Source organism: Micromys minutus (assembly GCF_963924665.1).
Source record: "Micromys minutus genome assembly, chromosome: X".
NCBI lineage: Eukaryota > Metazoa > Chordata > Mammalia > Rodentia > Muridae > Micromys > Micromys minutus.
The window spans coordinates 60,089,008-60,115,890 of NC_137970.1; the positions used below are offsets into that span (position 1 = coordinate 60,089,008).

General features: G+C 36.6%; 1 pseudogene across 1 annotated transcript; it reads left to right on the forward strand.

Annotated features, from left to right (window-relative positions):
* Positions 1-17,824: 17,824 nt before the first annotated feature.
* Positions 17,825-18,389, forward strand: LOC308414979 (activator of 90 kDa heat shock protein ATPase homolog 2-like; annotated as a pseudogene). Its single transcript has one exon. The product of its transcript is annotated as an activator of 90 kDa heat shock protein ATPase homolog 2-like (transcript).
* The last annotated feature ends 8,494 nt before the right edge of the window (positions 18,390-26,883 follow it).

The window sequence follows — 26,883 nt, forward strand, 5'->3', positions numbered from 1 at the left end:
CTAACCCACTCTCCCACTACCTATTCAACATAGTACTGGAAGTCCTGGCTGGAGCAATTAGACAGCAAAAGGAGATCATGGGGATACAAATCGGAAAGGAAGAAATAAAAACATCACTCTTTCCCAATGACATGATAGTGTACTTGTGTGACCCCAAAAATTCCACCAGAGAACTCCTACAGCTGATAAACAAGTTCAGCAAAGTGGCTGGATACTAAATTAACTCAAACAAATCAGTAGCCTTCCTATACTCAAAGAACAAACATGTGGAGAAAGAAGTTAGGGAAAAGGTACCCTTCACAATCATTACAAAAACTATGAAATACCTTGGTGTGACTCTAACTAAGAAAGTGAAGGACCTGTATGACAAGAACTTCAAACCTCTAAAAATAGAAATTGAGAAGGAACTCAGAAAATGGAAAGATCTCCCATGCTCATGGATTGCAAAAATCAACATCTTAAAAATGGCCATCCTACCAAAAGCAATCTACATATTCAATACAATCTCCATCAAAATTCCAACGCAGTTCTTCATGGAATTGGAAAGATCAATGTGAAATTTCATATGGAATAACAAAAGACCTAGAATAGCGAAATCCATCCTCAACAACAAAAAATATCTGTGGGAATCACTATCCCTGACCTCAAGCTATATTACAAGGCAATTGTGCTGAAAATTGCATGGTACTGGTACAGAAATAGGCATGTGGATCAATGGAATAGAATAGAAGATCCAGAAATGAGCCCTCATATATATGGTCACCTGATTTTTGACAAAGGAGCAGTAAACATTCAATGGAAAAAGAACAGCCTATTCAACAAATGGTGCTGGTTCAACTGGCACTCAGCATGCAAAAGAATTAAAATAGACCCTTTATTATCTCCTTGTACAAAGCTCAAGTGTAAATGGATCAAAGATCTCCACATTAAACCAGATACACTGAAACTATTAGATGAGAAAGTAGGGAAAACCTTAGAACACATAGGCACAGGAGAAAATTTCCTAAACAAAACACCAATGGCTCAAGATCTAAGGTCAAAAATTAACAAATGGGACTTAATGAGATTGCAAAGTTTCTGTAAGACTAAGGACATTGTCAAGAAAACAAAACAGCAACCAACAGAATGGGAAAAGATCTTTACTAATACCACATCAGATAGAGGCCTGATATCCAAGGTATACAAGGAACTCAAAAAGCTAGACACCAGAGAATCAAATAACCCTATTAAAAATGGGGTACAGAGCTAAACAAACCTTTTCAGTTGAGGAACACCGAATGGCTGAGAAACATCTGAGGAAGTGCTCGACATCCTTAGCCATCAGGGAAATCCAAATCAAAACAACCCTGAGATTCCACCTCACACCAGTCAGATTGGTGAAGATCCAAAACTCAGATGACAGCAGATGCTGGCCAGGCTGCGGAGAAATAGGAACACTTCTCCACTGTTGCTGGGGTTGCAAGCTAATACAACCACTCTGGAAATCTGTCTGTCGATACCTCAGAAAATTGGATATAGTACTACTGGGAAAACCCAGCTATTCCACTTCTGGGCATATACCCCAGAGACACTTTAATACACAATAAAGTTATATGCACCACAATGTTCATAGCGGCTCTATATATAATAGCCAGAAGCTGGAAGGAACCCAGATGTCCTTCAGAAGATGAATGGATACAAAAATTATGGTACATATACACAATGGAATACTACTCAGCCACCAGAAACAATGACTTAACCAAATTCTTAAGAAAATGGCTGCATCTAGAGAAGATCATCCTGAGTGAGATAACCCAGTCACAAAAGAACAGACATAATATGCAGTCACTGATAGTGGGATGCTAACCCCAGAGGCTTGCACTCCCCCAGAAACAACTCACAGACTGTATGAAGTCCAAGAAATAAAGAAAACAAAAAATATTTATATATTTACAAAACAAGAAGCCTTTGACTATTTCCATGTTGCGTTTTGTTTTGCATGTACTTCATGCTCATTGTAACTATTAGGTTTTCAGTGCATACTTTCAAGCCCTTGAAAAAAATCAAGTACTGACTAAAAAATATATTCACATGGTTTTATGTAAAAATTATTTTAATGTCTGAAAAAACATTACTGACAAAAATGTATAATTTTAAGCAAAAAATGTTTAAAATCTGTACATTTATCTTTGTTTTGTAATATAAAGTCGTTTAAAAAATAATTAAAAACAGCTAAATAAATAAATAATAAAAATATTTTTGCATCAAATTCTAAATATTTCATCAATTTCATGGATCAGTTTTGAAACAATTTTCTTTATGACCAGTATGTCATGTGAATTTACTGTATGTTATGGTATTTTGAGATCTATTTCTATTTTAGGTAACATTTGAAAATATGTATTTGCAAAGATTCTGTCATGATATTAATTAATTATAATTTATTTCATTTATACATATGCTATTTGACTGATTTTAAATATATATATATATATAGATAGATAGATAGAGAGAGAGAGAGAGAGAAAGAAAGAGAGAGAGAGAGAGAGAGAGAGAGAGAGAGAGAGAGAGAGACTTGAACATCTAGTTTACTTAGTTTACTATTTCTGTTTCTCTGCTTCATTCTTATAATTATGTGATATATCAGATTCCTGATTTTTTAAGTGCCAATTTACAATATAAAATTAATTTGACATTATAGAATGGGATACTATAACTCATGAGAAATGAGAATAATTTGTGCAACCTGAAATAGGATTGATTGAAGTTGAATTATCAGATTCATTATATTATAAAATAATCACGTTATTGAACATTGACAAAGAATGTCCCTTAATATTTAGCTAATTATTGGTAAGTAAATACTTAAGACTAATTGAGTGAAAATAAATACATTCTGAGTTCAGACAAATAAAAATTTAGTATTTTTGTAGCCAACAATATTTAGAATTAATATTGAGTAAAGGAAAAGTGTTTTTGAAGTGTAAATATTAAAAATTTACAAGATTTACATATTCAATATTTATCATAGACATAGTTCTTTGCCAGTCAGTAAATCTTACTATCATTTGATTTGTCAATGCTTAAAAAAATAGCATGGTTTATGAGAATGAATTATGTTATGAACCATAAAAAAATGTTTTGAACGATGTTTTGAAACATAACAAAAATTTATTCCAGAGAAAACTTGGAATTATAGATACACAAAAGTATCATACATTATACAAATCTCAAAGTCTGACACTTTTGTCAAAATAATCAGATATACAAGGAAACAGGCAAATTAGTTATTAGATGAAAAATATTATTAATTGAAATTGACACATAATGAATTCTATAATACTACTATTTAATATAATAAAATAATTAAAGTAATATGACTATTCTGAGTTTTGGAGAAAGTATAAGGGGAGTATAATATGATGTAATGAAATAAACATCATTAGACAGCATAAATCAAAATTAAAAATAAACAAAAATATATAAATGGAATTAGTGTTAGTTTAGTCACTGCAGTAAATTTAATCGATAAGTACCAAAAAAAAAAAAAAAAAAACCCACATAAAGCACATTAGAAAAAATTAAATTGTAGGCTTAAGGTTGAATTCTACTAAACACTCCAGGAAGAATTACTTTGAGCTGTTCACAATGTTTGAGAACTTTGTAAAATGATGTTAGCACTTTTAAACTCATTTAGAATAACAAGCCTGAATAAAGATGTTGTGAGAAAAGTATGTTGGAAATCAATATCTTTTATGAGCACTGCAGCAGAACACCAGATTCAAAGGTTTACACCTGTTGATCATTTGAGAATTAATTCTGTAATGAATAGTGAAATTTCTTTCATTCTTCCTCTATTGTTATTGAAAGTTTTGTAGGACATTGTAGTCTGTGCTGGCCTCATCTATGGTCATCTAGAGTTTTTAGAACCCATGCTTAAGTCCGTGTTGATTTTTGAGTTTCCAATGAAATTATAATGAATCTACCTTTATATGTAACTTCATCTTTCTCTTTTAAGATTTTAATATTTTTGTTCTACAGGCTTAGTGTTTTGATAATGAGGTGTCCAGGAATTGGTTGACACAAAGGAATAGGGTGAGCGCTAGAATGAGGTTTTTTCCGGTGGGCCTTTTTTATCCCTGTGTGGGCCTTTAAAGAGAACATTCAAGAGTATTATTCTATGCTTGCTCAGATTTTAGTTGTATTGAACATGATTTAATATTTTGTAGTGCCTTAGGTTTCTGCAATTGTGGTAAATTATTATGTAACCAATACAAAATTGTCAAAACATCTTTTAGAAGTTAAATATTACATGTGATTTTGTATTTGTGAATGTTTAAAGGGAAGTTGTACTTCATAGATGTGTACATACACTGAGAATGCAAATATTAAAATACTTTAAAAATTATGAATGTTTCCAGGTAATCTAGAACATAATCTAATTGAGCAAAGCTTATGTACACAGACATTAATTATTATGACACTAGTAATAATTTCTGTTTATATAAATTTAGATGATTTATTCTTGTTAATATATATATATACATTTTAATTATTAATTTAAAGACATTTATATTGTAGAAATAAATGTATAAGGAATACTTCACCATAAGAATGACCAGTTAGCTATTTTATTCAGTCATGAAGACTGAGCACCATCCAGAGCAATAAGACAAGTAAAGGTAATGAAGGGGATACAAATTGAAAAGGTAGAAGACAAAGTATTGCTATTAGTGGATGATATGATAGTGTAAATAAAGAGCCTAAAAATACTACCAGAAAACTTGTAGCTGGTAAATATCTTCATCAAATTGGTAGGATACAACATAAACCTAAAGAAATCAGTAGCTCCCCTTTATACAAATAATAAACATTCAAAAAATAAATTATGGAAACAACATACTTTACAGTAGCCAGGAATAATATAAAATACCTTCATGTAACTGTAATCAAGCAAGTAAAATCTGTATAACAACACCTTTAAATCAATGAAAAAAAGAAATTGAAAAAGACCCTAGAAGATGAAAATAACTCCCATGCTCATGGATAGGTAAGATTAGTATATTCAAAATGGACATTTTACCAAAAAAATGAACAGAGTCAATGAAATCCCTATCCAATACAACTTTTATAGATCTTGAAAGAGCAATTCTCAACTTCATATGGAAAAACAAAAGACCCAGGATAGCCAAAACAAACCAGAACAATAAAAGGACTTTGGGAGGATTCATTACCTCCCACACACACACCCAACTGCAATGTACTAAAGAGCAATAGTGATTAAAATGCGTAATCAGACACATCAAAGAATGGAATCTATTCAAAGACCCAGAAATAAACCCACACACCTATGGAAGTAGTGTGTTTGGTTTATTGCTTATATATGGACAATTCGGTTCCCAGATTACATGGGAATTTGTACATCACATATGAGACATTGAGGGTCCATAGCCCCAGTTTCTACCAATTAGTGAATGAAGTTGTCAGTGTCTAATGGCTGGGCAGGGAGACAGGTGCAGGATTTTAGATTTCCCAGGCAAGGGAATTCAGGAAGGAAGAAGGGATTAGAAAAGCCCAATTGATGGAGAAGTAAGAGATAGTCACAGCTGAAGAAGTGGAGGATAGAGAGATAAAAAGACTGCCCACATTTAAGACTCTGGGATTGTAGCTATAGGGGCCCCTATTCCATTTGGGTCTTGTACAGCAAAGATGAAATGTACATTTTAGTAGGTAATAATTCAGAAGTATCAAACGGAAGGGATTAGCAATGGGGAAGATGAGAAGTGAACCAGGCAGTAAGCTGCTTTGGTCATATAAAAACCTAAGGTTATGTGTTTGTCTTTAATTTGAGAGGTTGGAACATTCAGCAGTAGTGAGACATTTGTGCACACTTAGGTTTAAGCAACTGCTTCAGATGCCATCCAACATGTTAAGCTTATACTCATTTTTAAAATTTAATTAGGGATCCCTGAAAGGAAAACATGCACTGCCAAGTGGAGTTAGGAGGTAGGGAAAACTGGTTTCTCAGTCTAGCTGAAAAAGTCTCCAATCTGGACAAAGCTCAGTGGCCAGGATTCCAGCTGTGTAGAGTCCAACTACAAAGAAAGAAGAGAGAAGATATTAAAGGCCAATTAAGCCTTAAACAATTAGATAAACAAAGGATAGAGGTGAATGAAATTTGATTAATTGTTTTTAAGGATAAAAATATAATGGTAAATGTATGCATGCTTTTATGTATACATGGAATAAAAAAATACAAGCCTTTGATCTCAAATGTAGAAAACAAAATAAGCATCAGGACTCATGACCTGCCCACAGAGAGCAGAGGGCCCAGAGGAGAAGCAGGAGCACTTTCCCTACTAAGACTATGAGTGAGCCCACAATGTCTCTTCACTGATTATCTAGGGAGAAACCCCCAGAAATTTTATGGCACAGGCATCACACTACTGCTTTCAGGCCTTGATCTGCACCCAGAGCTAGAGCCAGCCCATCACCATCAGAATTCACAGCCTGCCCACAGAAGCTGAAGACCCAGGCCCAATCTAACTCTGGAGCCCACTGCCCACAAACACACAGGAAAGACAATCTCCATTCAGAGACAACAAGAACAATTAATATCAAAGATAAGATGAAAGAGGCAAGAGCAAGAATCTAAGCAACAGAAACCACAAAAATTGGCCACCTTGGAACCTAGCACTCCCACCACAGCAACAAGTATATATATTAACACACCAGACAAATAAGATTTGGACTTAAAACCATGCCACATGCTGGTGATAGAGGACCTTGAGAAGCACGTAAATAACACCTTAAAGGAGAACACAGAAAAAATAAAAAAGCCCTTAGAGAAACACAGGAAAGCACAAGTAAACAGATGAAGGAATTGAACAAAATGAGCAAAATCTAAAAACAAATATGGAAACATTAAAGAAAACCATAAGAGAGACAACCTTGGAGATAGAAAACCTAGGAAAGCGATCAGAAGTCAGAAATGGAAGCATTGCCAAAAGAATACAAGAAATGGAAGAGAGAATACAAGAAACTGGCAGAAGATAACAGAAAACATTGATACCACAGTCAGAGAAAATGTAAAATTAAAAAAAAAAAAAAAAAAAAAAAAAAAAAAAAAAAAAAAAAAAAAAACTCCTAACCCAAAACATCCAGGAAATCCAGGACAAAATGAGAAGGCCAAACCTGAAAATAACAAGTGTAGAAGAGAGTGAAAACTCTCAACTGAAAGACCCACTAAATATTTTCAGCAAAATTATAGAAAAAAAAATCTTCACTGACCAAAAGAAAGAGATAACCAAGAACATGCAAGAAGCCTACAGAACTCCAAATAGATTAGTACAGAAAAGAAATTTCTCCTGACACATAATGGTCAAAACACCAAATGTTCAAAAAAAAAAAAAAAGAAAATATAATAAAAGCATCAAAGGAAAAAGGACAAATAATATATAAAGGAAGACCAATCAGAATCAGACCAAACTTCTCAACAGAAATGATGAAAGCTAGAAGACCCTGGGCATACATCATAAAGCCCCTAAGAGAACACAAATGCCAGCCCAAGTTACTGTACCCAGCAAAACTCATTTACTTTTATGGAGAAACCAATATATTCCAGGACAAGAACAATTTTACACAATATTTGTCCAAAAATCCAGCATTAAAAAGGATAATAGATGAAAAATTCCAACACAAGTAGGAAAATTACACCCTAAGAAAAGCAAGAAAATAATCCACTTGCAAAATAACCAAAAGAAGAAAGGCACACAAACATGATTCTACTACTAACAACACAAATAACAGGAAGCAACAATCATTATTCCTTAATATTTATTAATATCCCCAACAAAAAGACATAGACTATTAACAGAACCTAAATACGACACAGTATGTTGCTGTCTACAGAAAACTCATCTGAGCAACAAAGACAGGCACTATCTCAACTTAAAAGGTCCCAAGAAACAAGCTGGAGTAGCCATCCTAATATCAAATAAAATCGATTTTCAACCAAAATCCTACAAAAAAGAAAAGGAAAGACACTTTTCACTCATGAAAGAAAAAAAATCTATCAAGATGAACTACTAATCCTGAACATCTATTCTCCAAATATAAGGACATCCACATTAATAAAAGGAACTCTACTAAACACAAAACGTATATTGCACCACACAAAGTAATAGTGGAAGATTTCAACTCCCCACTCTCATCAATAGACAGATCATTGTAGCAGAAACTGAAAAGAGACACAGTGAAGTTATGAACCGAAAGAATTTAACAAATATAGAATGTTTCATCCCAAAACAAAAGAATATACCTTCTCAACACCCCACAGCATCTTATCTAAAATTGATTATATAGACAGCCACAAAACATGCCTCAACAGTTTCAGGATGATTCAAATACTCCCATGCATCCTATCAGATTGCCATGGACTAACGTTCAATAACAACAAAAATAATAAAAAAACCCACATACACATAGAAGTTTAACAATACTCTAATCAATGATAACTTTGTCAAGAAAATAAAGAAATCAAACACTTTTTAGAATTTAACAAAAATTAAGGCACAATGACCCAAAGGTATGCACTACAATGAAAGCCATGTTAAGTGCAAAACTCCTATCTCTGAGCACTGCCCAAAAGAAACTGGAGAGAACATTCACTAACAGCTCAACAGCACACATGAAAGCTCTAGAACAAAAGGAAGCAGACCCACCCAAGAGAAGTAGAAGGCAGGTAATAATCAAACTCAGAGCTGAAATCAATGAAACAAACATAAAAGGACTATACAAAGAATCAATTAAACCAGGAGCTGGTTCTTTGAGATAATGAACAAGATTGATAAACCATTACCAAGACTCAGATGGCAGAGACAGTATCCAAAATCAGAAAAGAAAGAGGAGACATAACAACAGAAACTGAAGAAATTCAAGAAGTTCTCACATTCTAATGCAAAAGCCTATATTCAACAAAACTGGAACATCTAGAGGAAATGAGCAATTTTCCAGATGGATAACTGGTACCAAAGTTATATCACGATCAGACAATCCATTTAAACAACTCCATAACTGGTAAAGTAATAGAAGCTGTCATCAACAGACTCCCAAATAAAAAAATTCAGGACCAAATGGGTTTAGTACTGAATTTGTATCAGATCTTCATAGAAGACCCAATACTAATACTCTTAAAATTATTCCACAAAATAGAAACAAAAAACACTACCCAATTCATTCTTCAAAGCCAGTTATGCTTGTTTCCAAAGCACACAAAGACCCTACAAAGAAGGAGAACTTCAGATCATTTTTGCTCTTGAAAATTAATGCAAAAAGACTCAATAAAATTCTTGCAAACTAAATCAAAGAGCACGGCAAAATGATCATTCACAATGATCAAGTAGGCTTCATTCCAGTGATGCATGGATGGTTTAATACAGCAACAAAAAAAAAAAATCTACGATATAAAATTGTCAAAGAAAAAAAACAGTATAATCTTACTAGATGCTGAGAAAGCATTTGACATATTTCAATACACCTAAATGTTAAAAGCCATGGAAAGTTCGGGAATTTAAGGCTTATACATAAAATATTAAAGGCAATATACAACAAAGAAGTTACCAACATAAATTAAATGGTGAGAAACTGTAATCAATTCCACTGAAATCAGGAACTAGAAAAGGATGTCCACTATCCCTCTATCTATTCAGTATAGTACTAGAAGTACTAGCCAGATAAATCGAACAGAAAAGAGAGGTCAAAACAATAAAATTGGAAAAGAAGAAATCAAAATATCACTATTTACAGATGATGTTACAGTATATTTAAGTGAACCCAAAATGCCACCATAAAATGTCTACTACTGGTGAACAACTTTAGTAAATTGGCAGGATATAAGATTAACTCAAACAAATTAGTAGCCTTCCTCTACTCAAAAGGATACATATGCTGAGAAAGAAATTAGAGAATGGAAACCCTTCAAAAGAGTTGCAAAAAATATAAACTACCTTGATGTGACCCTAACCAAGAATGTAAATTATCTGTATGAAAAGAACTTTAAATCTCTGTAGAAGAAAATTGAAGAAGACGTCAGAAGGTGAAAAAAAAAGCCCATGATCATTGATTAGAAGTATCAACATAGTAAAAAAGACCATCTTGCCTAAAGCAATCTACATGTTCAATGAAACCCCCATTTTATTACCAACTCAATTCTTCATAGAGTTAGAAAGAACATTTTGCAAATCAATTTGGAATAATAAAAAACCTAGGATATCAAAAACTATTCTCAATGACAAAAAATAAAAAAAAAAAATCTTCCATGAGGACAAAAAATAAAAAAAAAAATCTTCCATGAGGACTGTATTATAGATTAATTGTGATAAAGCTGCCTAGTATAGGTACAGAGCTAGCCAGGTAGATCAATGGTATAGAATTGAAGACCCAGAAATGAAGCCACATACCTATGCTCACTTGAATATTGTCAAAGAAACTAAAATCATCTATTGAAAAATAAGACAGTATTTTCAAAAAAAGAACTGGTATGTAGAAAAATGAAAATTGATCTACTCTTTATTTTTCAGTATGAAACACAAGTCCAGGTACATCAAGGATTCCTACATAAAACCAGACACACTGAATCTAATAGAAGACAAAGTATCAAAAAGCTGTTGGGCACAGGTAAAAATTCTAAAGCTTCTGTAAGGAGGACACAGTCACTAGGACAAAAAGACTACCAAAAATTTAGGAAACAACTTGATAGAGTGCCAATTTCCAATATTTACAAAGAACTCAAGAAATTCGACTCCAGAGAACCAAATAATTGTATTAAAAAGGAAGAACAGAACTAAACAGAGAGCTCTCAACTGAGGAATTGAGAAACATCTAAAAAAATCATGTTTACTCATCAAGGAAATGTAATTTAAACGTAATCCTGAGATTACACTCCAATCCAGTCAGAAAGGCTAAATTAGAAAACTCAGGAGACAGCAGCTGCTGGCAAGGATTTAGAGAAAGTGGAACACACTTCCATTGTTGGTGGACTTGCAAGCTGGTACAACAACATATGAAATCATTCTGCAGATATAATACTGTCAGATGATCCAGCTATACCACTTATGAGAATATACCCAAAAAAGCTCCAACATATAAAATGAATACATGCAGCAATATGTTCACAGCAGCCCTATTTAAAATAGCCAGAATCTAAAATAAAACCAGATGTCCTTCAGCATTCAATGGAAAATACAGCCCCTTCAATAAATGGTGTCGTTTCAACTGGCAGTCAACATACAGAAGAATGCAAATAAATCCTTTCTTATTTCCTTAGAGAAAACTCAAGTCCACATGGGTCAAAGATCTGCACAGAAAATCAGGTACACTGTATCTAATAAAACAAAAAGTTGGGAAGATCATAGAACACATAGGCACTGGGGATATTTTCCTGAACAGAACACCAGTGGCCTATGTTCTAAGAGCAAGAATCAACAAAAGAGACTTCATGAAATTGAAAAAGCTTTTGTAAGGCAAAGGACAGTGTTAAACGGTTGAAATAGCAACCAACAGATTGAGAAAAAATCTTTACCAATCCTATATCTGATAGAGGGCTAATATCCAATATATACAAAGAACTCAAGAAGATAGACTCTAGAGAATCAAATAATTCTATTAAAAATGAAGTACAGTATTAAACCAAGAATTCTCAGATGAGGAATATAGAATGACTGAGAAGCACTTGAGGAACTGCTCAACATCACTAGTCATCAGGAAATTGCAAATCACAACAACCCTGAGATCCTACCTCACACCAGTCAGAATGGCTAAATTAAAAAAAGTCAGGTGACAGCAGTTGCTGGTGAGGACTTTGAGAAAAAGGAACACTCCTCCACTTTTGATGTAGTTGTAAGCTGGTTCAACCACTCTGGAAATCTGTCTGGCTGATCTTCAGAAAATTGGACATAGTACTACTACCTGAAGACCCAGCTATAGCACTCCTGAGCATATACTCAAAAGATGCTCCCAAGGATTAGAATACCACCCAGTGAGTTTTTAAGAGAAACACAGTGCTCCAAGCCCATATGCAGAAGAAGATATTATTCTCTGGCATAGTGACAGGAGAGGATTTTTCTTCCAGCAAAGGTTCCTTTTCCCAGTGTAGGGGAATTCCAAGGTGCTGAGGTATGAGATGGAGGTTGGGAAAAGGAGTAATTTCACAGAGGCAATGGGAGTGGGAAGGGGAATGGTATTGGTAAAAAGGGGAAAACACTTGAAATGTAAATATGGGGAATATCCAATTTTAAAAATAAAGATTAATCTTAAAAAAAGAAAGAAAACAAAACCATGCAGGTGGAATGTAGAGAGTGAATTAAAAAATGCCCTAGCAAAAAAACTTTTAAAAAGTCTATTCCAGGGCAGCAATCAGCTTCTTTGAATTTGATCTATGTAGGAATTTTGGGTTGCTTAGCATGGTATGGCAAATTAAGAAGCCTAAATATAGGCTTATATAGTAAGTAGAAGAGAATTTAATTGAAATTATGTACATAGGAAGGAATGTTAATTCAAAATATTTAAAAAGAAAGAGAACTAGAATTTAAGTATACATAGATAAATAAGTTTAGTCCTTGATCACACTATTAAAAATCAATAATATAAAAACAATACAGGGGATAATTAAAGAATCCTAGGTCAATAGATAATATTTGTTTATATTGTTTTAAAATTAATAGTTTTATATTGCTCTAAAATAAATAATTTTAATCATAAAGTGAGTTTGTTGGTTATAATATTAAAAATCCTCTGTAAGAGAAGTAAAAAAAGAGCAAGCCTGAAGAGAATCAGTCTACACCTTTGATGATGTCAGATTATTGGACCAAGGGAATGCTTTTTGGGAGAGGGACTCTGTATTCATGTTGATAGAAAATAAGAAAATATTTTGACCCTCTTCGAGATTGATACAGGTCAGATATATGAGATAAAGACCCCCTAAAGCTCTTGGCTACAGAAAAGAAAAATTCAAGACTATCAAACAAGACAAATAACTTAATTTTCTAATTCTTCTACATGGTAATAGCCCTGTAACTGGCTGAGACACAAAAAATGCCTCTTGCCAAAATTTCAACCAATCTAAGGCAACAAATCTGTGGGTTATGTAATTCTTATGATTCATTATACCATACATCACATGGCCTGAATGAAGATTTATTAAAATTGGTCATTGATCACATTAACTCAAACAAGGATAATTGTCTTTGAACTGCTCAAACAAGGAGGAAATTTCATCTTAACTGTTCTCTTCAACTTGAACAGTCTATACAAATACTGCAATAGTACCACAATTTTGGTTGTAAGATTCATATATTGCAGAATGTACAGCTCTGACAAGATTAATCCACAGGGATGCTGAAATTACTTGCTGTTCAGTTCCCCAGCTTCCAATTGCTATTTTCAGAAGCTTCCTCCCAAGACAGCTTCAGTAATAGCTGGTGATTCATGATGGACTCAATTCTTCCAGCCTTTTACCCAGATCCAGTCATAACTTCCCTCATGTCCCGAGCTTTCTAAACTTGCAGAGAATTGATGACATATGCTAAAGGTAGCTTACTTAAGTTTAACTGATTATTCTAATTTTCCTTTCCCTACCCACCCCTTTAAAATTATTGTGTTAAAAATATTCAGCAGCAAGAGTTGTTGAAAGTCATCATCCCAATCCCTTGTGTTTGTGGTATCTGGTTATGGTTATTTTAAACATAATAGATTGTGTTTTAAAGGGATAATATCGAAATGGTCATGATTTGAACAGTGAGGATATCCATGGGATTGGCTATTAAATTTCTTCTGAAGCAAATATTGTATAGACAAAATCTTACATTAGTAGAAATCTTTATAATTGATATACAAATGAACTTGGAATTTCTTACCATGATATAGAATTTATATATTAGTGCAGATTTAAGATTTTCATTGGTCTAAATCTTTGTAATGAAATTTTAAATTAATTTTTCAATTCTCAAGCATTGTGCCTTTGCAAGCGAATTAAAAATTCAAGGTTTTGACCCAGTCCTTCTATCAGTGCTATTATAAACCCTTTAGAATCAATAAGTAATGCAAGTTCAGGTCAAAATAGTAAACTCATGGTAATATGAGATTCTGATTTAATTGTAATAAATTATTTTCAATATGATTTAAATAGAAATAGCTAAGAGTATTTAAGGTTAACAGTTTAGATATATTTTATATAAAGTCTTCATAACCTTATGAAATGCACAGAATACAGCTTTTATAATTATTTCAATATTAGTAGGGTTTTTTTGGCAAAGAGATGTGCTTGATCCTAAAAATTTCCTCTTTCAGTGTTCAAAGGAAATGTTGATGACCTTTACTTCAGTCTCTGCTCCACAATTTATGTCCATATTTCCTCCATTGAATATTTTTGTTCCCTTTTGAAGAAGGACCAAAACAACTACATTTTGGTTTTCCTACTTCTTGAGCTTTATTCAAGTCATTTGTGAACTATTTCTTAGATATTGAGAGCTTTTTGGCTAATATCCATTTATCAGTGAGTGAATTTCATGTGTGTTTTTTTGTTACTGAGTTACCGCACTCAAGATGTTATTTTCTAGTTTCATCCAATTGCCTGTGAATTTCATGAAGTCATATTTTTTAATAGCTGACTAATACTTCATTGTGTAATTGTACCACATTTTCTGTATCTATTCCTCTGTTGAAGGACATCTGGGTTTTTTTCAGATTCTTGCTATTTACAAATAAGAATGCTATAAACATGGTGGAACTTGTGCCCTTGTTATATGTTGGAGCATCTTTTGGGTATATTCTAGAAGTTGCATAGCTGGGTACTCAGGTAGTACTATGTCTAATTATCTGAGGAACAACCAGAATGGTTTTCAGAGTGGTTATACCAGCTTGTAATCTCACCATAAAAAATTTCTGTGTTCAATGATTTCTGCAAGTGTCTTAAACAATAGGGCCTTACTGGGAGTTTCCTCAATATATGTCAGTTTATTTGATGTTTTACACAGAGCCTGTATAACCTCAACAAAAGATCAATTCTTCACACAGAGTAGGCAGGTGTGCATGAAATTCCACCTCTAGAATAGGGGCTATCAGAAAATGTTAATTGCTGGAAAAGAGGATGTTTGATTTTATAAGCCACAACTCTATGGCTAGCAAAATTTGAGCTATCTATATATCTATATCTATCTATCTATCTATCTATCTATCTATCTATCTATCTATCTATATATATATATATATATATACATATATATACACACATATATATAGATAGATGTATATATCTATATATAGTACAGGTGGAGAGATAGAGATAGAGAAACTTAGCATTATAGAGATAAAGAGATATAGAGTTGTAGATATATGGAGATATGGATATACATCTATATATAGAGAGATATAGTTGTGTTTATAAATGTATAGATATATAAATATATACATGTAAAATATATAGATGTATAACTATAAAGGTATGTAAATGCATAGCCATATAGATAAATAGATGTATAGATATATAAATATAGAGATTTACATTTATATATATATATGTATAAATATATATATATAGATGTTTATATATTTAGATGTATAAATATATAGATATATAGGGATATAGATATTGTGATGGTTTGAATATGCTTAACTCAGGGAGTGGCAATCTTAGGAGGTGTAGGCTTGTTGGAATAGGTATGTCACTGTAAGACTAAGGACACTGTCAAAGGAAGAAAACATTAACAGATTGGGAAAAGATCTTTACCAATGTTACATCTGCTAGAGGGATATAAATCAACATATACAAAGAACTCAGCAAGTTAGACTCTAGATAATCAAATAACCTTATTAAAAATGGGGTACAGAGCTAAACAAAGAATTATCATCTGAGGAATACTGAATGGCTGAGAAACACCTAAAGAAATATTCAACATCCCTAGTCACGAGGAAAATGCCAATTAAAACCACCCATAGATTCCACCTCACACCAGTGAGAATGGCTAAGATAAAAAAAAAAAAAAAAACAAAAAAAAAAAACAAAAAACTCAGGTGACAGCAGATCCTGGCAAGGATGTGGAAAATAAGGAACACTTCTCCACTGTTGGTAGGGTTGTAAGCTGGTACAACCACACCGGAAATCAGTCTGGCATTTTCTCAGAAAATTGGACATAGTACTACCCAAGGAACCAGATATAACACTCCTAGGCATATACCCCAAAGCAGCTCTAACATCTAACAAGGACATATGTTCCACTATGTTCATAACAGCCTTATTTATAATTGCCAGAAGCTGAAAAGAACCCAGATGTCTTTCAGCAGAGTAAAGAATATAGAAATTGTGGTATGTTCACACAATGAAGTACTACTCAGCTATCAGAAACACTGACTTCATAAAATTCTTAGGCAAATGGATTGCACTTGAAGCTATCATCCTGAGTGAGGTAACCCAGTTACAAATGAACACTCTTGGTAGGTACTCACTGATAAGCAAATACTAGCCCCCAAATATCAGAATATCCATGAAACAATTCACAGAAATTATGAAGCTCAAATGAAAAAAAAAATGGCCAGAAAGTGGATCTCTCAATCCTTCTTAGAAGGGGGAACAAAACACTCATGGGAGGAAATAAAGTGACAAATAGAGGAGTAGGGATTGGAGAAAAGATCATCCAAAGACTCCCTCACCTGGGGATTCATCTCATATTCAGCCACAAAACCCACATAATATTGCTGATGTCATGTATTGCTTATTGTCAAGAACTGGATATGGATGCCTTCTCAGAAGCTCTGTCAGAGCCATACTGATATAGAGGAGAGTTCTTGCAGCTAACCATTGGAATGAACAAGGGGACCCCAATAATGGAGCTAGAGAAGGGATTAAAGGAGCTGAAAAAGTCTGTAACCCCATGGGAAGAACAAAATTATGAACTACCAAATCCACTACCATGACCAGGAGCTAAAACAGCAACTAGTGAGTTTGTATGGAGAGACCCATAGCTCCTGGTGCAAATGCAGCAGAGGATATAATTCTGGCATCAGTGGTTGGAGTCGCCTTTCATTCAGTGAAGGCTCATTTTTCCAGTGGAGGGGAAGGAAGATCAGGGCACTTAGGTTGATGAGGGTGTTTGGGAGATAGAGCACCTTCATAGAGGCAATAGGAGGAGGAGGTGGAATGTGATTGTTGGAAAAAGGGACTTCTGAAATGTAAATACAGAACATTAATATATCTAATCATTCAATGATAGATAATGAAAATGGAGCTGCCCTGTAATGGAACACACGTTAGGTATATCAGTTCCACCAAATAGCAAAGGAGGTGGACAAATGAAGATCAAAGTCAGTGATTCTCTAGACCAGTGCCCCAGAACTCAGTAAAGAATGGTGTTTGTTTATGTATGACAGTGAGATAGTCTAGAAATAGTGCATGATAGTGAATAGATACTTTCTTACATTAAATATACCCAGCACCTGGATCAACCATTTTATAAAGTGAAAGGACCAGAAAAAGTTCTCATAATAAGCACATATATAGTTAGTCTTGAAAAATAACACAGTTTCAAAACTGAGATGGGGTTATATCTTACCATTAATAAAAAATGACTATAACCAAAAAAGATATAGTCTCTTTTTTAAAGTTTATAACTCCATGGGGTTTGGAATTTTGAAGTAGAAGTTCTTTCTCCATAATAAAATAGATTCATTCATGTTAACCATGTCTTGAACTCCCATTGTAGTTTCTCAGAAAAAAAAAAAAAATCCTTGCAGCAAACCTTCTGGACGGAAACCTGCGCGCTCCCACTACCAGGGCCTTGTTGTCAGCGCTGCCATGGCCAAGTGGGGTCAGGGAGACCCGCGCTGGATCCTGGAGGAGCGGGAGGACGGGACCAACATGAACAACTGGCACTGAACCGGATGCCACCGTTTGGTCCAAGGGGAAGCTCCGAGAGCTCCTGGTTGTTATTGCTATGGAGAATGAGGCTGGCCGATGTGAGATCAGTGAGTTGAAGCAGGTGGAAGGTGAGGCTTCTTGTAACAGCCGCAAAGAGAAGCTTATTTTCTTCTATGAATGGAACATCAAGCTGGCCTGGAAAGGTACAGTTAAAGAATCGGGTGCAAAACACAAGGGACTGATTGAAATACCAAGCCTTTCTGAAGAAAATGAAGTCAATGACACCGAGGTGTAAAAAGAAAGGCAATGGGGAAATACTGAAGGATCTTAGGAGAACGACAGGCACCGCCAAAGTCAGGGAGGCCCTCGGAGAGTACCTGAAGGCAATCAAGACGGAATTTACAACAAAAGCTGCAGCAACCAGGAAGTGACTCTACAGAGGAAACTGACTGAAAACGTATGTCATGTCAGACTTCTCCAGCTCACCACCCAGAACGCTTGAATTAGTTAGGTTTGTAAGGACATCCTTTTTAAAGCAGAAACCTGCCCTGTTTACTTACTTTTTTTTTTTCTTCCTTAAAAAGTCTCTTCTCTCAAGGCCCTAAATTTATTTTGTATTGGATGAAATTCAAGAACCTGCACAATCTAAAGAGCATTGTTTGAATATTTTAGACTCTGCATTGATCGAAGTCAGGTGTCATATCTCACCTTTCATGAGTGTTCTTCTGGGAAAAGTAGGTGAGGTTGAGCTCTTAGAGCTAAGGCTGGTCCCAGGATGCCACTTGATTGCTACAGTTGATATAAGCTTAAGACAAATAAATGGCATGTTATGCTATTCCTTTATTCTAAACAAGTTTCCAAGGTGTAGTTCTTCTGGAGTGTTGTGGTGAGAGCTGGCAGGCTGCACTTTTACACTTCTCAGCCTCTCCTTCCAAGTAGGCAGACACTTGCGGATAGAGGGAAGAGACATCTGCATGGTAAAGTACCTGTTTGGGGCTGAGGAGGCCTTCTCAAGTAGCAGAATGGCCACATGTTCCCCTTCAGTCTACTTACTGCTGTCATTTGAAGAAATTAAAACAACTTATGTAATACACCAAAGGAAAAGTTAATCACAGTCAAGTTATAAGTACAGAAAACATCAGTCATATCAATAAAAATTAAACAATTATTTAAAAAAATCCTTGCTTGGAAAGGATCACAAATGCTAGTGATTATGTTACTTAATCTAACAGAGAACAATACAATTATCTTAATGACTTTCATGTTTCTATGATAAAATCCCATAGCTAAGGCAAGAATCAAGCAGTTATTTAAGCTTATGGTATAAGAAGAATAACAGTTTTTAATGGCAAGGAAGTGATAACCCTGGCAATTAGAGTAACACATTGACAGCTCATATCTTTAACTGTAAGCACAAACTAGATAGAGCAATCTTGGAATGGCAGAAATCTCTGGCTCCCTGTGATATAATTCTTCCAGCAAAGTTATATTTTCTAAACTTCCTAAACAGTTTCCAAACTGATGCCTAAGTTTGTTTTAATGTTTGAAACTATAGAAAATATATTATTCAAACACTACAACAATAAAATAAAATTTAATATCAAAAGTGACTATAAATCCTAATAATTTTCATAGTATTTCTATGAGCTTATCACATAGAATTTTTTTATCTTCCCACAGAAGTGAAACAGTTGGTGAGGACAGTTGGCTTATGATTTTAAAAATTGTTTATACTTTTAATTTCATATTATAATTTTCAGAAAAATAGGAAGAAAGAAAGTTTAGAAACAGTGATCCTACCTATCTTACAGAGGCACAGAAAAAGACATATATTCACTTTTTTTTGACAATGAAACGTCTATTTATTTTCTTTTTTTAACAACTTTATTTTACAAAACAAAGATAAATGTACAGATTTTAAACGTATTTTGCTTAAAATTATACATTTTAGTCAATACTTTTTTTTCAGATTTTAACATAATTTTTACATAAAACTATATGAATATATTTTTAGTCAGTACTTGATTTTTTCAAGGTTTGATAGTATGCCTTGAAAACTTAATAGTTACAATGAGCTAAAGTACATGTAAAACAAAATGTAACATGGAAATAGTTAAAGTTTTCCTGTTTTGTAATTTTTTTGTTTTGTTTTGTTTTGTTTTCTCTATTTCTTGGACTTCATACATTCTGTGAGTTGTTTCTGGGGGAGTGCAAGCCTCTGGGGTTAGCATCCCACTATCAGTGACTGCATATTATGTCTGTTCTTCTGTGACTGGGTTATCTCACTCAGGATGATCTTCTCTAGATGCAGCCATTTTCTTAAGAATTTGGTTAAGTCATTGTTTCTGGTGGCTGAGTAGTATTCCATTGTGTATATGTACCACAATTTTTGTATCCATTCATCTTCTGAAGGACATCTGGGTTCCTTCCAGCTTCTGGCTATTATAAATAGAGCCACTATGAACATTGTGGTGCATATATCTTTGTTGTGTATTAAAGTGTCTCTGGGGTATATGCCCAGAAGTGGAATAGCTGGGTCTTCAGGTAGTACTATATCCAATTTTCTGAGGTATCGACAGACAGATTTCCAGAGTGGTTGTATTAGCTTGCAACCCCATCAACAGTGAAGAAGTGTTCCTATTTCTCCACAGCCTCGCCAGCATCTGCTGTCATCTGAGTTTTGGATCTTGGCCAATCTGACTGGTGTGAGGTGGAATCTCAGAGTTGTTTTGATTTGCATTTCCCTGATGGCTAAGGATGTCGAGCACTTCCTCAGATGTTTCTCAGCCATTCGGTGTTCCTCAACTGAGAAAGATTTGTTTAGCTCTGTACCCCATTTTTAAATAGGGTTATTTGATTCTCTGGTGTCTAGCTTTTTGAGTTCCTTGTACACCTTGGATATTAGGCCTCTATCTGATGTGGTGTTGGTAAAGATCTTTTCCCATTCTGTTGGTTGTCATTTTCTTTTCTTGATGATGTCCTTAACCTTACAGAAACTTTGCAATCTCATTAGTCCCATTTGTTAATTTTTGACCTTAGAGCTTGAGCCATTGATGTTTTGTTCAGGAAATTTTCTTCTGTGCATATGTGTTCTAAGGTTTTCCCTACTTTCTCATCTAATAGTGTATGTGGACTTCTTGTTGTCTTTGTTGTTGTTAAAGACCGGCCATAGACCATAGTGATCTGAGGGGATGCATGGGAGTATTTCAATCTTCTTATATCGATGGAGGCTCGTTCAGTGTCCAATTATGTGGTTAATTTTGAGAAGGTGCCACTGGGTGGTGAGAAGAAGGTGTATTCTTTTACTTTAGGATAATATGTTCTCTCTCTCTCTCTCTCTCTCTCTCTCTATATATATATATATATATATATATATATATATATATATATATATATATTAATTCTAGTTGGTTCAAAGTCTCTGCTAGTTTTGCAGTGTCCTTGTTCAGTTTCTGTTTTCATGATTTGTCCATTGGTGAGAGTGGGGTATTAAAGTCTCCCACAATTATTGTGTGGGGTGAAATGTATTTTTTGAGCTTTAGTAAGGTTTCTTTTATGAAAGTGGGTGGTTTTTTATTTGGGGCATATATGTTAAGGATTGAGAGTTCCTCCTGACAGATTTTCCCAGTAATGAGTAAAAAGTGTCCTTCCTTATTTTATTGATAAATTTTGGTTGGAAATTTACTTTATTCAATATTAGAATAGCCACTCAAGCTTGCTTCTTGAAGCTGTTTGATTGGAAGTTTTTTTCCCACCCTTTTACTCTGAGAATGTGTCTGTCTCTGTCTCTGAGATGAGTTTCCTGTATGCAGCAAAAGGCTAGATTTTGTTTATGTTTCGAGTCTGATAGTCTATGTCTCTTTAGTGGGGAGTTGAAACCATTTATGTTAATAGATATCAAGGAATAGTTTTTTTCTGTTTCAGCCATTATTGCTTTTTTGGGTTGAGTTGTGTCTGTGTTTTTTTTTCTTCTTTTAGTTTTCTTGCTTAGGAGTTTTCTTGTTTTTACTAGGCTGTATTTTCCCTCATTGTATTGGGTTTTCCACTTATAATTCGTTGTAGTGCTGGGTTTGTGGTCAGATATTGTGTGAATTTTGATTTGTCTTGAAATATCTTTGTCTCTCCATCGATGGTGATTGATAGTTTTGCTGGGTATAGCAGCTTGGGCTGGCACTTGTGCTCTCTTAAGGAGTACATGGTGTCTGTCCAGCCTCTTCTAGCTTTCATAGTCTCTGTTGAGAAATTGGGTGTGAGTCTGATTGGTCTGCCTTTATATGTTACCTGACCTTTTTCTCTTACTGCTTTTAGTATTCTTTCGTTGCTTTGGGCACTTGATGTTTTTACTATTATGTGTCAGGAGGTATTTCTTTTCTGGTCCAACCTATTTGGAGTTCTGAAGGCTTCGTTTATTCTCGTGGTCATCTCATTCTTAAGGGTAGGGAAGTTTTCTTCTATGATTTTGTTGAAGATATTTACTGTGCCTCTTAGTTGATTCTCTTCTCTCTCTTCTATTCCTATTATCCTTAGGTTCGGTCTTTCCATTGTGTCTTGGATTTTCTGGATATTTTGCGTTAGGAGCTTTTTGTTTTTTGCATCTTCTCTGGCTGTTTTGTCTATGTTTGCAATGTTGTCTTCTGCCCCCGAGATTTTCTCTTCGATCTCTTGTAATCTATTGGAAATGCTTGCTTCTGTGACTCCTGATTTCTTTTATTGGTGTTCTGACTCTAGGGTTATCTCTTTTAGTGTTTTCTTTATTGTGTCAATCTCTGTTTTAATTTCCCTCTTCCATTCCTTTATTTCTTTGGTTCTGTTTTCCTCTAGTTCTTTGAGTTTTTTGAGTGTTTTTCTTGTTTCTTCTTTAAAAGCTTCTGAATCTTTTTGCTTTTCCTCCCTTTCTTGTTTAAGTATCTCTATCAGCATCTGGAGGTATGATTTCAGGTCTGTGTCTTCTTTTTCTGGAGTGTTTGGAATTCCGATGTTTGCTGTTATGGGAGAGCTGGGTTCTGGTGTTTCTAGATTGTCTTGGTTTCCTTGGGATATACTCTTTCACTTTCCTCTTGCCATTTTGTTGTCAGTAATATGTTCTTGCCTTTCCCTTGTATCTGGTCTGTGTCTCTGGATCTCCACTGGTCCAGGTGTCAGATGGGCCGAGCCCTGTTCTATGGCTCAGAGTCCTCGGGTGGGAACAGAAGTTCCAACGTTCTGTTTCTCTTTGCTGGATCAGGCACGGCATGACAGGGCAAAGCAGGGGGTGCACTTTCTGTGTGCACTCCGCAGAGATCTCTCTGCTCCCCTGCAGCCAAGGTCTCCCACTCACCAGTTGTTCAGCCTTTACGAGCTGCTGTTCCGTGTAGCAGATGGGCCGGGCTCTGCTCTGCGTCCTGAAGTCGCCTCCGGGTGGAAACAGAAGTTCTAATTTTCTGTTCCTAGTCGCTGGATCGGGCAAGGCAGGGCAGGCCAAGGCAGGGGGTGCACTTTTCGTTTGCACTCCACAGAGATCTCTCTGCTCCCCGGCAGCCCAGGTCTCCCATCCACCAGTTGCTCAGCCTCTCCGAGCCGCCGTTCTCAGATATTCACTTTTAATGATCAGTAACTGGTAAGACAACAAGATACCTTATACACTATGCAACTCTCCAGCCAATAATAACTTGAGAGGTCTTAGTTTACCTCCTTAAGGGGAGTTCTCTATGGTATGTCTTGCTCTCAATGTAACAGAATATTCATTAGTTTGTCATAAAGCAGATGATTAGATAATTCCTACTTTTTGAATAATTCAAACTAATGTCAGGGTGATGAGGCCCAGAGAGTATAGCATGATTCAATATAAAGGTATGTCATACATAGGTCAGGGCACAAATTACCTCATTAACATCATAGTATAAGAGAATTCTACAAGCTACAAAGAAGTTTCAAAAAGAAGACTGTTACTAGAAAGGTAGGCACCTGATATTCTTTCCCATTTCTCAGTTTCATGACCGCAAATATATTTAGTTTGAGGGCAGAAGTGATGATGTTTACTACATCTTTTTTGCATAATTAATCTTACAGAGATAGATTCACTTCATATACTGAAAGACCACCTCCTGCTTTAGCTGCAGTAATGCCATTTTGTGCTAGGCCCAGAACAGGCAGGGATGGAAAAATACTGAAACAAAAGTGAGCCAGAGGACAGCCCAGTCTCTTTCAAAACAAAAATATCTGCAGTTGACCACCTGGACCGGGGTAAAGACACAATATTTTAAAGAAACAATACTTTGCCATACGTGCTGAGACAAGGACGAAAAACAGCACCCTGTCCCAGAGGAGGGGCCAAGGCCACCCTTTCCAAAGAACTTGAGGCTTGTCCCAGTTCACCCTGGTTTCATTTAAATTAACCAATTAGAACCCTGTTGCTATGCTTCTGCTTCTGTACCTTGCTTCTGCCCCCCAAGCCCTTTAAAAAGGGGACTGCCCCTTTGTCCGGCCTGCAAGTCCTCCGAGAGACTGTGTGCCCACAGGTACCTGTGTAAATAAACCTCTTGCTACTTGCATCTGAAGTGAGTGGTCTCGCTGTTCCTTGGGACGGGTCTCTTCAGATGGAAGATACCCTCCGGGGGTCTTTCATTTGGTGCATTGGACGAGAATCCTGAGACCCCCTACCCAGGGACCACCGACCCACTATTGGGAGGTAAGCTTTCCAGCCCTTGTTTGTGTCTGATCGTTTGTTTAACTGTCTGCGCAGTGAATTCTGTATTTTTCGGTACTTGGCGCCAAGTAATCAGGTAATCAGTATCAGTATCTGGCGGACTTGGAAGGAGCTGACGAGCTCGCACTTCCCCTCCGCAGCCCTGGACGACGTTCCAAGGGCATTGGGAGCCCGATTTATCGTGACTGGATCCACTACCAGAATCGGACTCTTTGCCCCCCCCCTTGTCTGAAGGGTACGTGGAACTTCTGGGAGATGAGGGATCAGATCTGGACCCTCAACTCTATGGTCTCCGTCTGACACTTTTGTTAGGACTTGGCCCCGGGGCCGCGCAGCGCGCTCTGTGTTGATCTGTCTTTGTCTCTTGTTTGTTTGTTCCATATTTGTTGTTACCTTGTTTGAAACTATGGGGCAGGCTGTCACTACCCCCTTGAGCCTTACTCTGCAGCACTGGAAGGATGTTCGAGACACCTCCCATAACCTCTCGGTAGAAATCCGAAAGGGAAAGTGGACCACGTTTTGCTGGGGAGAATGGCCCACGTTTAGTGTAGGATGGCCACCGGACGGCACTTTTAACCTTGATATTATTTCCCAAGTAAAAGCCAAAATCATGGATCCAGGTCCCCATGGTCACCTGGATCAAGTACCTTACATTGCCACCTGGGAATATCTTTTCTTATACCCGCCTGCGTGGGTTAAGCCTTTTGTTTCTCCTAAGCTCCCTCCTTCCCCGTCTGCTCCAACTCTGCACTCTCCCCTCCAACCAGTCCCCGCCCCCTCTTTACCCTCCCAGTCTTCCCTCTACCCCACAGTGACTAAAAATCTCCAAGCAGCAAAGAAAGAAAAACCGGTAGTGCTGCCACCTGGGGATGACATGCTAATGGACCTCCTGACAGAAGAGCCTCCGCATTATCCCGCTGCAAGAGCACCAGGAGAAGCTGTCCCAGTGCCTGTGGAACCTCCGTCCCCGCCTGAACCGGCTCCGTCTCCAGTGGCCGGACGCCTCCACGGGCGCCGAGAGCGGGAGACAGCCCCTGAATCCACCTCCTAGGATTTTCCCCTACGAATAGGACCGAACGGCCAGCTACAATACTGGCCCTTTTCGGCTTCTGACCTTTATAACTGGAAAAATAATAACCCGCCTTTCTCTAAAGATCCCTCTATGCTGACCTCCCTTATTGAGTCTATTTTAGTTACCCATCAGCCCACCTGGGATGATTGTCAGCAGTTGCTGCAGGCGCTAATGACCACTGAAGAGAAACAGAGGGTTTTTCTGGAAGCTCGGAAAAATGTCCTGGGCGACAATGGCCGCCCCACTCAGCTGCCAAATGAGATTGATGCCGCTTTTCCTCTTGAGCGTACCGACTGGGACTTTGCTACCCTAGAAGGTAGGAACCGCCTGCGTCTCTATCACCAGTTGCTTGTAGCGGGTCTCCAAGGGGCTGCAAGGCGCCCCACAAATCTGGCTCAGGTGGAGCAGGTCATTCAGGGATCTGAAGAGTCGCCTTCTGCATTTTTAGAGCGACTCAAAGAGGCATATCACATCTATACTCCTTATGATTGAGAAGATCCGGGATGCAATCTTGCCATGTCCTTTATTTGGCAGTCAGCACCAGATATTAGAAAGAAGTTAGAGAGGTTAGAAGGTCTTAGAGAAAGTACAATACAGGACCTGTTAAAAGAGGCTGAGCGTATATTTAATAAGAGAGAGACTCAAGAAGAGAGAGAGGAGAGATTTAAAAAGGAGACAGAAGAAAGGGAAAACCAAAGAGAACGTAGGAGAAGTAGAGAGATTAGCAGATTGCTGGCCACCGTAGTGTCAGGGCAGCAGTTAGGGAGACAGGTGGGAGATCGAAGGGGACCAAGAGTAGAATGAGACCAATGTGCCTACTGCAAAGGGAAAGGTCACTGGATCAGGGATTGCCCCAAACGGCCAAAGGGGCCTCGTCAACCCAGACCCCCGGGGTCGCTCCTGACACTGGAAGATTAGGAGAGTCGGGGCCAGGAGCCCCCATGAGCCCAGGATAACACTTGATGTTGGGGGGCAACCAGTCACCTTCCTAGCAGATACAGGTGCTCAACATTCTGTATTAACCAACCCGGTGGGACCAGAGTGATCGATCAGCCTGGGTCCAAGGAGCCACTGGAGTCAAGAGATATCGATGGACTACAGACCGTAAAGTGCTCCTGGATACCGGTAAGGTGATTCACTCCTTTCTACATGTGCCTGACTGCCCTTACCCCTTGTTGGGCCGAGATCTCCTCACCAAAGTAAGAGCACAGATCCATTTTAAAAAGACAGGGGCTAGCA